The following is a 15,029-nucleotide window of genomic DNA, read 5'->3' as shown; positions in this document are numbered from 1 at the left end:
GAATGATAATCCCATTGTATGGACAGACCACATGTTTTTACCCGTTCATCTGTTAATGGACATTTGAATTGTTCGCACTTTGTGACTATTGCAAATAAACTTGCTATGATCCTTCACATATACATCTTTGTAGGTACACAGGCTTTTGTTTCCCTGGGACCACTTGTGAGAAGAAAGATGGCTGGATTGTATGGGATGTGTATATTTAGCATTTTAAGAAATGGCCAGATTCCTTTCCAGAGTGACTATCTTCAAAATTTCTATGAGCAATGCATGACAGTTTCATTTGCTCTCCATTTTTGCCATCAGTTGATACTGTCACTGTTTTTAATTTTATCTATTCTAATTGATATGCAGTGATATTTCATTGTTGCTTTAGTTTGCATTTTCCTAGTGCCTAATGATGCTGAATCTTTTTATGATGTACTTACTAGTTTCCAACTGCTACTGCAACAGATTAGCACAAGCTTGGTGAATTGAAGCAACACAAATTTAATATTTTATAGTTCCAAAGAGTCAGAAGTGCAAAATGGGTTTCACTGGGCTAAAATCAAACTATTAGCAGGACTGTGCTCTGTTTAGAAGCCCTTGGGAGAGTCTGTCTTCTATTTTGAGCTTCCAGTTACTGAAGGACATATGCATTCCTTGGCATGTTTGAATCCAGCAACATACCACCTTAAATTCTCTCTCAGAACTTAAGAGAACTGATTCTAACCTCCTTTTCTGCTTCCCTGGTCTATTTCCATGTATGTATGTGATTTAGTTAAGCCCACTCAGATAATTGAGGATAACCTCTTTAATGTCAGATGATTAACAGTCTTCATTCCATTAGCAACCTAATTCCCCCTTTCCATGCAGCACAGACACTTTCATTGGTTCTGGGTATCTTTGGCAGGTTGAGGGTTTGTCATTCTGTTTGCTTACTCTTTGAAACAGTGTCAATTTGCTATATATAGTGAATATAGTGTATATTCTCTCAGCCAGTACCTTTTTTTTTTTCAAAATCATTTAACATTGTCTTTCATAGAGTAAAAGCTTTTTCATTTAGATGAAGACCAAATTGCCAATTTTCTCCTTTCATGAATTATGCTTTTAATCTCATGTCTAAGAACCCCTTGCCTAACCACTGGTCATAAAGATTTTCTCCTATTTCTAAAAGTATTTTAGTTTAACATTTTTACCTTTAAAGCTATAAGCTATTTTCAATTATCTTGTATAATATATAAAGTTTATATGTAGGTTTATTTTTTCATATACTGCTCAATTCTTCCAGCACCATTTGTTGAAAAGACAAAATTTTCTCCCCTGAATTAGCTTTAAATATTTGTCAAAACTCCACTGGCCATTTCTATGTGTCTTATTTATAGGTTCTCCATTCTGGTCTGCGTATTTATCCTTTCACCAATACCATATCGTCTTGGTTGCTATAGCTTTAAGCAAGTCTTAAAATCAGGTAGCATGAGTCCTACAATTTTATTTTTCTTTTCAAACTGATTTTGGCTATTCTGCTTCTTCTCTATTCCACACAAATTTTAAAACCTCCTTGTCCATATCTACAAAAACAATTTCTCCCAGAATTTTGATTAGAATTACGTTAAATCTACATATGGATTTGACAAGGAGAGAACTAATTGACATCTTTACAATATTAAGCTGTTTGGTGTATGAGGACTCCCTGTCTCTCCATTTATTTAGGTCTTTAATTTCTCATATTGGTCCTTATTATAGCACACAGATCCTGTACATTTTAGTTACATTTATGACTCTTGAATTTTTAAGCTATTACATATGACATTGTATTCTTTATTTCAATTTCCAATTGTATATTGCTAGTTTACAGAAACATAATTTTTGTGTACTGGCAACGTATCTTGCAAACTTGCTAAACTCACTACTAGTCCTGATAAATTTTTGGTAGGTTATTGGAATTTTCTACATAAACACCATGTTGCATACAAATAAGGATTTTTGTTTCCCTTTCTTTTCACATTATTAGCTGCTCATTTCCTTCTCTGGCCTTGTTATACCGGCTAGGGCATCCAACTCAGCAGTGAGTAGAGGTGATAAGTATGGTCATCATTTATTGTATTCACAATTTTAAGAGGAAAGCATTGCATTTCTGACCACTGAGTACATTGCTAGATGTAGGTTTTTGTAAATGCTCTTTATCAAATTGAGGACATTCCTCCTTGTCTTAGTTTACTGAGAATTATTATCCTGAAAGTATACTGAATTTTATCCAATTCTCTTTCTGCTTCAATTAATATGATCATGTGGTTCTTCTTCAGTCTTTTATTGCAATGGATTACATTAATTGATTTACAAATAAAGAACCAACCTTCCATTCCTGGGATAAAGTTTTTTTCATCCTAGTGATAAACTGGCCCAGAGATAAATTCTCTTCTTTATGTATATTGCTGGTTTGATTTATAAGTATGTCTTTGAGGTCTTTTATAGGTTTTTATTTTGGTTCTATCTTTTTAAAAAAATTTTACTTTATTGGTACATTTTATGTGTACAATATAATGACATTCATCATTGGAAATTTGCACCTTTACATAATCTCTCTTGGTTCTTCTTTTTTCCCCATTCCACCGCCCTCCTTTCAACCCCTCCATCCCTCCCTATTTGCAAAGACTTTGTTTCCATTTTTCCATTTTCTCATATTAATCCCATTCCCTTCTTTCCTTTCCCCTACCCCTCCCACTTCCCCTCCCCGTTTTCCCCTTTTCTTCCTATTTCACACTATTATACCTTTTAGTGCTCATTTACACTTTCAGTTTCCCACACTAGAGAAACTATTTGTTATTTACACGTTGTGTCCTATTTATTTCACTTAAGTGTATTGCCTCAGTGTGCATCCATTTAGCTATAAATGTCTCTAGTTTCTCATTCTTTATGGCTGAGTAGTACTCCATTTTATTAAAAAAAAAAAAAAACACACACACGCACATCTTCTTTATCCAGTCTCCAGTTGATGGGTATTTGGGCTGTTTCCAAGTTTTAGCTATTACAAATTGTGCAGCTATGAACATGGGTGCACATATATCACTGTGGTATGATTCTTTTAATCCTTTGGGGAAGATACCCAGCAGGAGAATAGCTGGGTCAAATGGGACTTTCAGCCCTAATTCTTTGAGGTATCTCCATACTGATTTCAACAGTGGTTGCACCAGTCAACACTCCCACTAGCAGTGGAGCAGGGTTCCTCTTTCCCCACAGCCCTGCCAGCATTTGTTATTGGTTGATTTCTTCATAGCAGCCATTCTTTCTGGTGTGAGGTGGAATCTCAGCATTGTTTTCATTTGCATCTCTCGAATGACCAGTGATGTTGAACATTTTTTCATATGTTTATTTGCCACGTCTACTTCTTTGCCTGAGAAATGTCTGTTCATTTCAGATGCCCATGTTCAGATTGGGTCTTTAAATTTGGGAGGTCTGATTTTTTTAAGTTCTTTATAGATTCTAGATAGTAGACCTTTGTCTGAGGGACAGCAGGTGAAAAATTTTTCCCACATTGTGGGTTGTCTCTTCACACTGCTGGTGATTTCTCTTGCTGTGCAGAAGCTTTTTCTTTTTTTTGGTACCGGGGATCGAACTCGGGTTCTTATGCTTGCAAGTCAGGCAGCAGAATCACTAAGCTAAATCCCCAGCCCACAAAAGCTTTGTAGTAAAAAGAGATCCCACTTGTTGAATGTTTGTGCTAGTTCACAGGCAAGTGAGGTTTTGTTCATAAAATCTTTTCCTACACCAATGTCTTCAAGAGTTCTTCCTAAACTCTCTTCCAGCTGGTTTAGTATTTCTGTTTTAATATTTAGATCTTTAATCCATTTAGATTTTAGTTTAGTGCATGGTGAGAGATATAGGTCTAGTTGTAGTCTTTGGCAAGTTGAAACCAATTTTTCCAGCACCATTTATTAAAGAGTCTATCTTTGCTCCAGTGAGGGTGTTTGGCTCCTTTGTCAAAGATGAGGTGGCTGAGTGTGTCTGGAGTTGTTTCTGCATCTTCTAATCTATTCCACTGATCCTCAGGTCTGTTTCTTTGCCAGTACCATGCTGTTTTTATCACAGTAGCTTTGTAGTATAGATTCAAATAGGAGGTTGTAATACCCCCTGCCATGTCTCTGTTACCTAGAATTGCTTCTGCTATTCTGGGTCTCTTCTTGTTCCCAATGAATTTTTGGATTGTTTTCTCAAGGTTGGTGAAATATGCTGCTGGGATTTCAATTGGGATTGCATTGAATCTATATAGCAGTTTTGGAAGTATGGCCACTTTCACTATGTTGATCCTTCCTACCCAGGAGCAGGGGATGTCTTTCCATTTTCTGATATCATCTTTAATCTGTCTTTTAAAGATAAGAAATGGAGTAGTCAAATTATCATTATTTGCAGATGACATGATACTCTATATAGAAGACCCCAAGAACTCCACCAAAAGTCTTCTAGACTTAATAACCAAATTCAGTGAAGTAGCTGGATATAAGGTCAACACACAAAAATCAATAGCTTTCCTCTACATGAACAACAGACTCACTGAGAGAGAAATAGGGCAAACAATTCCTTTCACAATAGCATCCAAAAAATGAAATGCCTAGGAATCAACCTAACAAGAGAAATCAAAGACCTCTTCTCTGAAAACTATAGCACTCTGAAAAGAGAGATTGAAGATAATATCAGAAAATGAACAGACATCCCCTGCTCCTGGGTAGGAAGGATTAATATTCCATTTCTTATCTTTATTGCTTTTATTTCTTTCTCTTGTCTAATTTTCATGGCTAATGTTTCCAAAACTATATTGAACAGGAGTCGGGACAGTGGACATCATTGTGTTGTTCCTGATTTTAGTGTGAAGGATTTCAGTTTTTGACCATTTAATATGATATTGGCTGTTGGTTTTTCATAGATGGCTTCTATCAGATTGAGGTAGAGACCATCTATTCCAATTTTTGGTAGGGTTTTTACCATAAATGCGTGTTGGATTTTATCAAATGCTTTTTCTGCATCTATTGAGATGACCATATGATTTTTATCCTTGGCTGTATTGATATAGTATATTACATTGATTGATTGGCGTATGTCGAACCATCCCTGCATCCCTGAGATAAATCCCACCTGTTCAGAGTGTATGATGTTCTTGATGATCTTCTGCATTCTATTTGGCAGTATCTTATGAAGGATTTTTGCATCTATGTTCATTAGTGAGATTGACCTATAGTTCTCTTTTTCAGTTGGGTCTTTCTCTGCTTTGGGGATCAAGGTGATGCTTGCTTCCAGGAATGAATTTGGGAGTATTGCGTCCCTTTCAATTTCACTGAAGAGTTTAAACATTAGTGGCAGCAGTTCCTCTCTAAATGTCTTGTAGAATACAGCAGTGAAGCCATCAAGACCCAGGCTTTTCTTAGTTGGTAAGTTCTTAATTACATTTTTAATTTCATTAATTGATATTGGATTGTTTAGAATTTTTAGGTCTTCTTCATTCAACTTTGGTAATTCATATGTATCTAGGAATCTGTCCATTTCTTCTGTGTTTTCCATCTTATTGGTGTATAGGTTCTGGAAGTAGGTATTGATGATCCTCTGGATTTCTTCTGGGTCTATTGTAATTTCATCCTTTTCATTCCTAATTGCATGGATTTGGGCCTTTTCTTTCCCTTTTCTGATAAGGTTGGCTAAGGGTTTTTCAATTTTGTTTATTCTTTCAAAGAACCAACTTTTGGCTTCATTGATTTTTTGTATCATTCTCTTAGTCTCCATTGCATTGATTTCTCCTCTGAACTTTATAATTTCCTCCCTTGTATGAGCTTTGGATTTGTCCTGCTCTTCTTTTTCTAGAAGCTTGAGGTTCAACATCAGGTTGTTTAATTGGGCTCACTCTGTTTTCCAAATATGAGTAGTCACTGCTATGAATTTCCCTTGTAAGACTGCTTTCATTGTGTCCCATAGATTCCGATATGTTGTATTGTCATTATCATTTAATTGAAGGAACTGTCTGATTTCTTCTTGAATTTCCTCTGTGACCCATTGGTTATTCAGAAATATGTTGTTCAATTTCCATGTGTTTATGAAATTGTTGGGTTTCTTTTGCTATGGATCTCCAATTTCATCACACTATGGTCTGATAATATACAGGGGATAACTTCAGTTCCTTTGCACTTATCTAAATATGTTTTATGAGAGAGTATGTGGTCTGTTTTGGAGAATGACGCATGTGCAGCTGAAAAGAATGTGTATTCTGACTTTGTGGTGTGGAAGACTCTGTAAACATCTGTTAAGTTCATTTGTTCATGAGTTTGATTGAGTTCTAGTATTTTATTGCTTGTTTTTTGCCTAGTTGATCTATCTGTGGCAGTGGGGTATTGAGGTCCCCACTACTATTGTATTAGCGCTTAATTGATTTTTCATGTCCATTATTTGTTTTATATAGTTGGGTGCACTAGTGTTTGGTGCATAGATATTTATGATTGTCATCTCTTCCTCTTGGATTGTTCACTTTACATGGATTTAGTGTCCTTCTTTGTCTCTCTTAATCAGTGTTGGTTTGAAATCCACTTGATCTGTAAAGAGGATAGCTACTCCTGCTTTTTTTCAGGTTCCTGTCACATGGAGAATTGTTTTCCACCCTTTAACTTTCAGTTTCTTGTATGCAGCATATTGTTGGATCTTGCTTCTTGACACATTCTGCCAGTCCATTTCTTTTGATTGGTGAGTTGAGACCATTAACATTGATGGTTATAACTGATACGTACTGACTTATTGTCATGACTTTTTCTTTTTGTTGGATTGTCCCCCTTTGTGTTTAATTTCTTGACATGCCTGATGGATTCATTCTCATGGGCTTCCTGGAGTTGTGATCCTCAATGTCTGTTCCTAGGATATTGTCTAAAATTTTTTGGAGGGCTGGTTCAGTATTCATGAAGTTCCTAAGGTGCTCTTTGTCATGAAAGTATCTTATTTCTCCATCAATTTTGATGGAGGTTACATCAATCTGGGTTGGAGGCTGTTTTCTTTCAGGGCTTGGAATATGTCACTCCAAGCTCTTCTTGCCATGAGAGTTTGTGTTGAGAAGTCTGCTATGATTCTGTTGGACTTTCCTTTGTTTGAGATTTGTTTCTTTTCTCTAACCACTTGTAGAACCTTGTTCTTCTGTTGGGTTTCTGGAATCTTAACAGTTATATACCTATGTATACATATTTTTGATCAAGGCTATTTGGAGTCCTATATGCCTCACTCATCTGTATGTCAAGCTGTTTTCTCCTGCTTGGGAAGTTTTCTGCCATCACTTCTGTGAACAGTTTTTTTATGTCATTTGCACTTTTTCCTGTTGCTTCATTGACACCAATCAGTCTTATGTTATTCTTCTTTGCATTGTCTAGCAGCTGCTGGATTGATTTCTCATAGTCCCTTATAATTTTAAAGCAATTTTTGTTTTCCTGGTCACTGATTGCAATCTTATCTCCTATATCTGAAATTCTGTCCTCACATTGGCTGATTCTGGTGTGTAGACTTTCAATGGAGTTTTTAATGACCTGGAAATCTGTTTTCGTCTGTTTTATGGATTCCATTTGTTTCCTATGTTGGGATTCCATCATGTTCCTCAGCTCCTCTTTTTTTTTAATCTGTGTCCTCTCCATATTAATTAATCATGTCTTGCACTATGGTCACAATCTCTGCTGTTATTTGAGAAATTATTTCTGATTTCATTTTTTCCAGATTCCCCCTTTTTTTTTTTTTTGGTACTGGGGATTGAACTTGGGTCCTTGTGCTTGCGAGGCAGGTGCTGGAACCACTGAGCTAAATCCCTGGCCCATCCAGATCCTCTTTTGTTGCTAGTTCAGGGAGTCCAGGTGGTTGAGTGTCAGAGCGTTTCATCTCATTTCCCTTTGGGGTTTCTGTAGGTGATCCAGAAGTCTGGTTCTGAGGCTTGTGTACATGTCTTCTCATTTCAATGGGGAGGTGACAGGGTGTGGGCAGGTGCTGCTGCCACCAGCGAGGCTCACCTCCTCTGTGCTTCTCACCACCTCTGAGTGGTGATAGGTTGGCCAAGAAGCCTCCCCCTCTGCACCAGGAGCTGTGACAGGTCAACCTGGAAGCCTCCTCTGTGCTTGGAGCAGTTGTAGGTTGGCCTGGAAGCCTCCTACTCTGCTCTCTGGTTCTGTTTTTTGTTTGGTTGTGGTACCAGTATAATGCTGGCCTCCTACAGTGAGTTGGGAAATGATCCTTCATCTACTATTTACTGGAAGACATTATGTAAGATTGAAGTTATTTCTTTTTTAAATATTTGGTAGCATTCACTAGTGAAATATTGTGGTTCTAAGGTTTTCTTTATAATCCTAACTTTTTAAACATATGAAATACTGTTAATAGTAGCTATTTATTGTCTATTCTGTGTTTTGATTGATTGGCTTCATTTCAGTATGAGTTGTATTTTTTGGTTTCTTTATGTGCCTGGTAATTTTTGGCTGGATGTCACTCACTTTAGATATGAGATACTTTTATATTCTTATAACTATTTTTGAGCTTTATTCTGAAAGCAGTTAAGTTACTTGAACTCACTTTGCTCTTTTGGGGTCTTACAATTTGACAGTTGCAATTAAATTGTGTTTTACATGAGTTAATTGTGTTCTACTGAGGCAAGACCCTTCTAGATAGTCGATGTTCCATGAATTATAAAGTTTTCCAGTCTAGCTAGTGAGATAAGATGCTATCCTCAGCCCTGAATGAGCACCATATACTCTTCCTTATGATTCTCTGTTTTGTCCTCTCCCAAGCCTAAGGCAGTTTCCTCATGTACTGATCACTGCGCTGCTGGTTACTGAAAAAGGGTCATCTTGATCTCTAGAGTTATATCTTTGTGTATAGCTCTCCCTCTTTTCTGGTATTTTGTTCAACAAATTCTAACTGCTTTGGCTCCTTGGACTCTAATCTTTGTCTCTTCAACTCAGGGAATCTACCAATCTCCACCAAAGTTCTCATTTCCAAAGCTACGGCTAGAAACTCTTAAGGCTATACTGCTCTCTAGGGCAGTATTGGACTTGTCCTCTGACTCTCGGGAATTGCTGTACTTATTTGCCCAATAGTCAGTGTCTTAAAAATGATAGTTTTATTCTATTTTTTTTCACTCTTTTGGTTGTTTTAGGCAGAATGTTAAATGCAATCTGTATTACTACATCTAGGCACGAAGCAGAAGCCTTGGTGCTGTGCATTTGCACTTATGTGGAGCTAAACAGCTTTTGCTTCCCTCCATAGGAATGTTGTTAAACATCTCTGTTTCTCATCTCCCCACAACCCCAGCAATTGTTGGACTCCTAGGGGTTGAATGAGTGTGTTCCACTCTGGTTTTAGAATTTTCTTCCAAGCTGCTAACACCCCCTTTTTTAGGGGAGGATTATAGGTACACATTTTATTTCTTTCACAGTTATATACTTTTTATAAAAAAGTATCAAATTTATTTCATACCTAGTTTCATTTTTAAATTAGAGCTGTTGGACAATCACAGTAACTTAAAATTCAGAGGTGCAGAAAACATTAATAAGCTAATAAATACTGCAGTAAATAAAATTACTGGACCATGCATTTAGAAAAGCCATGTTTAATAATAAAAAGTTCTGGTTATACTACTTAATCAAAAAATCTTTTAGCTCTGGAACTACCTGTAGCACATCCTTATTTTAACATAATTTATCCTGTTGTGCAATTACTATGCCCATCCAAATTTTTCCAAATTTTGGGCCTTTACCAATTATGAAGTATGATTTAAATGTTAACTCATTAAGAGCTCCTTAAAAAAAACAAGTTTTGATTTTCACCTCAAACTGTTTGACCAAAAAGTACAGGACATCATTACCATGTAAGTTAAAATAATGGAATAAAAACAAAACCATTATCTATATAATGAACAAATTACATGATAAGATATTTTAACTGTTTCACAGTTTTAGCACAAGAAAAAACTGCTTCCAAGGTACTTCAGTGTTTGGGATTTTTACTGCAAGTTTTAAATCGTAGTGTTACACATCAACTCATCACTAAGAAAGTGGCAGTGTTTCTAGGTACAAAAGTCATTATATCTAGTAGGTGGCACTGTACATAGACAAAATAAGACAATTCTTTTAAAAATTAGGTTTTTAAAAATGCACAATGTGTCAATAATTACCAGTTGTCTCAAAGGCTAAAATCAGAAAAATACAGAGTAGATGTACTTGTTAATATTATTTCGCTTTGAAAAAGCCAGAATGATTTCAAGAAATAAGCAATAATGATAAAAGATGTGATTAATATACCGCATCTCTTATAAGCCCAAGCAAACTTTCACCTCAAAGAGGACAAGTTTGACTTTGACATTCTTTATTTGGTACCAGAGTTCGAACTCAGGACCTTGCACTTATGAGGCAGGTGGCAGAACCACTGAGCTAAAACCCCAGCCTGACTTTAACACTCTTAATATCCATTGTCGAGAACAGGACCCTGTTTTAAATCACTGTTTGAATAGAGTTCATAATGTACAGTCATTTGTTTTCACAGGATGTTTTCATTTTAGAACATAGCTACAAAATGGCAAAGGACTAAGTCAATGATAAAGAATTTGTACTATAGGTTGTTCCTTCTCTGAAATGCCTGGAACCAGAAATGTTTTAGATGTTTTCAGATTTTGGAATACTTGTATATACATAATGAGACATCTTCAGAAAATTCATTTGTTTCATATAGGCTGGAAGAAATTTTATACATTTTTAGTGCATCTGTATTTTGACTGAGACCCACGAGAGGGCAGCTGGGGAATTTTCAATTGTGGCATCACATCTGTGCATATAAAATTTTGGATTTTGGAGTATTCTGAGTTAGGCATCAGTGATAATCAATATAATCAAATGCTAATTTATAATAACTGCCAATGGTCACCAACAAACATCTATGTCCAGGCCTAAAAGTTAGTACAGTATTGAGGTCACATTCTAGAATGATTCTTCTATATGGACAGTAATAACTTCCATGAAATCCAAAGAAACCTCATGGGGTCCTTCCAAAGCTACCTAATTTTCCAAATGACTTTTTTTTGTTTGCATAGCCTGTTCATCCCTTCAATCTTTCTTCAGTCAATTAGCTTTTGCAATATTTTCTTGACGTTTTTGTTTCTTCTTTTGCTCCTTCTCCTGGGCTTCAATCATCTTGGCCAATTTCCAGGACAGGACTTGCTAGGAACAGCAGAGTGAGAGCCAAAATAACTGTGGTAAGGAAACCATATGGGTTTTTTGCAGCCCATTCCACAACACAGTCAGCCCAAGCCTTTACATCAAACATCTCTGTAGCAGTCTTAGGAAAACTTATGCTTGAGCAGTGATCTCCAAATTTGTCCTGGGAGCCAATAACCTTCAGATGACCTCTATTTGTTGTCTTCTTTAGTTCTAAAGCACTCTTGAAAAGTTCAAAGTCACACATCAGAAGAAGCACAGATATATTGATTATATGTCTTCTGTTAGGCATTGGGCTGAGGCTATGGCAATAAAGGATTTGGGTAAAATTTCCTCCTCTAAGAAAGCCATATTCTAGAAAGGGGAATGATACAGGAGATAGGCAGAAGCACTGGCTGAAGAAGTGGGTGGGACCACTTATAATTACAAGATCCCAGGACACCATCAGGACCCCATATGGAGAACTCCTCACGGGTTCCCACGAGATGTGGACTGGATATAAGAACACAGATGCAATTGCTTCTTGCCCTTTTGGCTAAGATCAAGTGAAGAACACAGATGCCACGGGGCACTCACTGTCATAACTCTTCACAGTAGCCCATCCTGGGTTTCCCAGACCCATGGTGCACTTTTATTTTTGCTTGTTTTTTCTCTTTTCCTCTTTTATTCAACCCAAGTTTGCTCTGCAGAGCCAATTCTTCCCTTACCCCTTCACCTCTCACCTTTAAAATAAACTTACACCCATTTTTCAAGTTTGACACCAGCTGTTTTGATGTTGGCACCAGTGTGGGCAAAGATAGCTGTAGCAAGATCACTGCCTGTGTGAGAGACTTTAATGCAGTAATAATTGTAGCATATATTGTGATTTCATACATATTACAATATGAAAAGTTGTTCTACTTGGAATCAAAGAAATCAAGTGTTTGGACAATAGGACTTTCTAACCCATTAGATATTAAGGTGAAGTCAAAGATGGCACCCAAGTTTGGGGCTGAGGCAGCTGGGAGAATGAAATTCCCCATTTGGAATGGGCAAGCATCTTGGGTGGCCTGTCTAGTATACATCCTCCATGATATAATCACTAACAAGCTGGAGGGGACATTGAAAGGCTCAAATGTTCAGTTTCTCCTTATTTTGTTGGATATATTTTAAGGGTAGTAAAATTGACATGAAGATTTAAAATATACCATTAAAATCTCTTCCATATTGGCAGATTTTTGTTCGTATGTGGTTAATTTTACTAACAATAATGTCCCTTCCATTTAAAAAACAAAACTAAGTATTAGGTTAGTAAAACTAACCTGTATGTTCAGGGAAGGTTCCTTAAAATCATGAGCTTATCAACAGATCTAAAAATAAGATAAATTCAGATATCAGAATAGGACATCCTAAACTTTTTAAGTATTAGCATTATCACCTTTCTGTGATATGCCAATAAATCATCCAGAACATCTACAAATGGTAAAATTTTAAAAATTAATATAACATATAGAAGGGCATTGAATATACATAAAAGAAAATCTTTTACATACAATCTTTAGTGATAATTTTCTTGAGAAAGGCCATTTGCAACTCATCTATGTGAAATGACAGAATATATGATCCCGGTGAAAAGCTTGTTTATTTAACTAGGACAAAGGTTACCTAATTTTGGAAGGAGGCCTTTTAGAATTGTCAGTTAAATAATCTAGAAATATGTCCCAGACTGACATCGTGATTCTGTCAACAAAGCCAGAATAAATTAGGATACTTGGTCACAGAACAATGTGTTTTTGTAAGAAGGGACACTCAGAGGGCTGCATGGCATGGTGAGAGAGGATGCGGTCACCGCCACACCAGCCATTCCTCTTCACAGGCCCTGTTGCAGGGTACCAGCTTGCTTACCCACTCAGGGTTCTCTAAAGCACCCCTCTGTACACAGCACTGTAGTGGATGCAAAGTAGAAAAATCCCTATCCTGTCTCAAATTGCTAAGAATTTATCAGAAAATGAGATAACCTTTTGTAGATATACAATTTAGAGTTACTTTTTATCAACATTTAGTAAATTAAATTTTTAATGTTTTCCTATTTTGCTTTTTGTTAAATGAAAAGCACTACTTCTTAAACTCTAACCTGAGCTATCTCCGGTGATGTTAACAGCTGATATATGAGAAAAGTTTTCCCTGGATAAACATGTTGTGCATACCCGAGGTTAAGCAGAGTGAAATGGGCTCTTTGGGTCTGTGTTCCTAAGAAACTACTAATTCGTCTTGGGAATTACGGTGAGTAAAGCACAGCATATAGGATTTCCCTATGTGTCTTTTTGGAGGATCCTTTTTCAGGGAACATCTTGTGAGACTGTTTGTCTTCTTTGAGCCACTAGTCCCTAACATGGTGCGCAACACTAAGAGACACTTAAACATTATTTGTAGAATAAAGTAAAGAATTTGCTGATTTCCTAATGCCCTGCCAGGGGTCCATCGGACTTTCTTGTAACATTGGCGTGGACTGTGTGATGCCTGCCGCCGTTTGCGTTAGCACGAGTCATTCCACACTTCCCTGACGAGGCAAGTGCAGCAGGGCTTCAGAAGATGCCCTGATTTTGCCTGGTTTCCTTCCTCCATCCTACCTTCCTCCCCAAGCAGTCTCCTAGGGCCCCCCACTTCTTCCGGAACACACAAATGCTACCACATCCGCCAAAAGCCAGGATCAGCGCTGCAGTGTGTGGAATGTGAGTCCTCAACGCAGCGAGAGGGAGGCCGCCTGGACCAAGTGTGGATCGGGAGCCTGCTGCTGTGCCCTGAACAGAAAGCTTCCCTTTTACCTGCACTTTGTTTGACCCATGGATACACAAAGACTTTCTATTTGTAGAAGTCCCATTGTTTTAACTGCTTCGAATTTCTTTTGCCAACTTAAAAATTCACATCTTTATGTGAGGCATTTAAGCCCAGTCTTGACATTTTTGTGTGCCTTTTCTGTATTTCCCTTACATTTTGTTATTCTTATATGCCATAAATTCTTAGCTTTCTGAAATCCAATCTTTCCTTCAACAATGCATGACATTAAAAACAGCTAGAAGGTTACAGTGTGAGTGGAGTACTGAATATTGCAGGGAACGCAGTAAATGTAGCCTTTTAGTGGCAAGAATTAAGACATGATTCTCCTTCAATCACCAGGCAATGTGCTGGGGTCCTTGAAGTGCTCAAAAACACAATAAAAATAAACCATCTTTCAGTTTCTTTTCTTCAGAAATTTGGGATAGAGGAAGAAAATACAATTTACAAAATACCTACTATGTTCCATGTAATACATCTGGCTTAGTCATTTTCTATGTTGCTGAGACAAAATACCTGAAACTCACAACTTAGAGGAACAGAGGTTTACTTTGTCTTAGTTTCAAAAGTTTCAGTCCGTGGTTGGCAGGATCAAACATAGAAATGGCACAAAAGAAAGAAGGCTGCCACAGTGGGAAACCACTCATATCAGCCACGAAGCAGAGGACGGAGGAGCCAGAGAGATGTACCCTTCCAACACCCTGCAACCCCTCTTCCAACCACACCCCACCTCCTAACACACACCCTCCAGGAACCCATCAGCACACCAGTCCCGTGACCCAGTCACCTTCCAAACACATGAGGCGCTGGGGAATTCTCAGTTCCAAACCCTGACAGCATCTCTATCGGTGTCCGTCTGTATTTATGTCTACTCACAACAGTATTGTGAGGGTACGTGTTGCTTTCCTTGTCTTACAAACAAGAAAACTGAGGATCAGAGAAGTTAGATAACTTCTGAGATTCACTTATTTAAACTACATTCTCCTGAAGACAAGAGATAATCTTAGGGGCCGGGGATTTAGCTCA

At 37.3% G+C, this 15,029-nt stretch overlaps 1 protein-coding gene and 1 pseudogene across 6 annotated transcripts in view; one reads left to right on the top strand and one right to left on the bottom strand.

Annotated features, from left to right (window-relative positions):
- Adamtsl1 (ADAMTS like 1) overlaps positions 1–15,029 on the top strand; it is a 1,037,009-nt gene that overhangs the window by 747,743 nt on the left and 274,237 nt on the right. The gene's annotated exons all lie outside the window — the stretch shown is intronic.
- LOC101719783 (small integral membrane protein 15-like) lies at positions 11,079–11,398 on the bottom strand (annotated as a pseudogene).

Source organism: Heterocephalus glaber, unplaced genomic scaffold, assembly GCF_053883595.1.
Source record: "Heterocephalus glaber isolate CG9 unplaced genomic scaffold, H.glaber_assembly_v1.0 deba00001481, whole genome shotgun sequence".
Lineage (NCBI taxonomy): Eukaryota > Metazoa > Chordata > Mammalia > Rodentia > Bathyergidae > Heterocephalus > Heterocephalus glaber.
The sequence above is the reverse complement of the archived record's forward strand: the minus strand, read 5'-3'. Positions and strand labels throughout refer to the sequence as shown.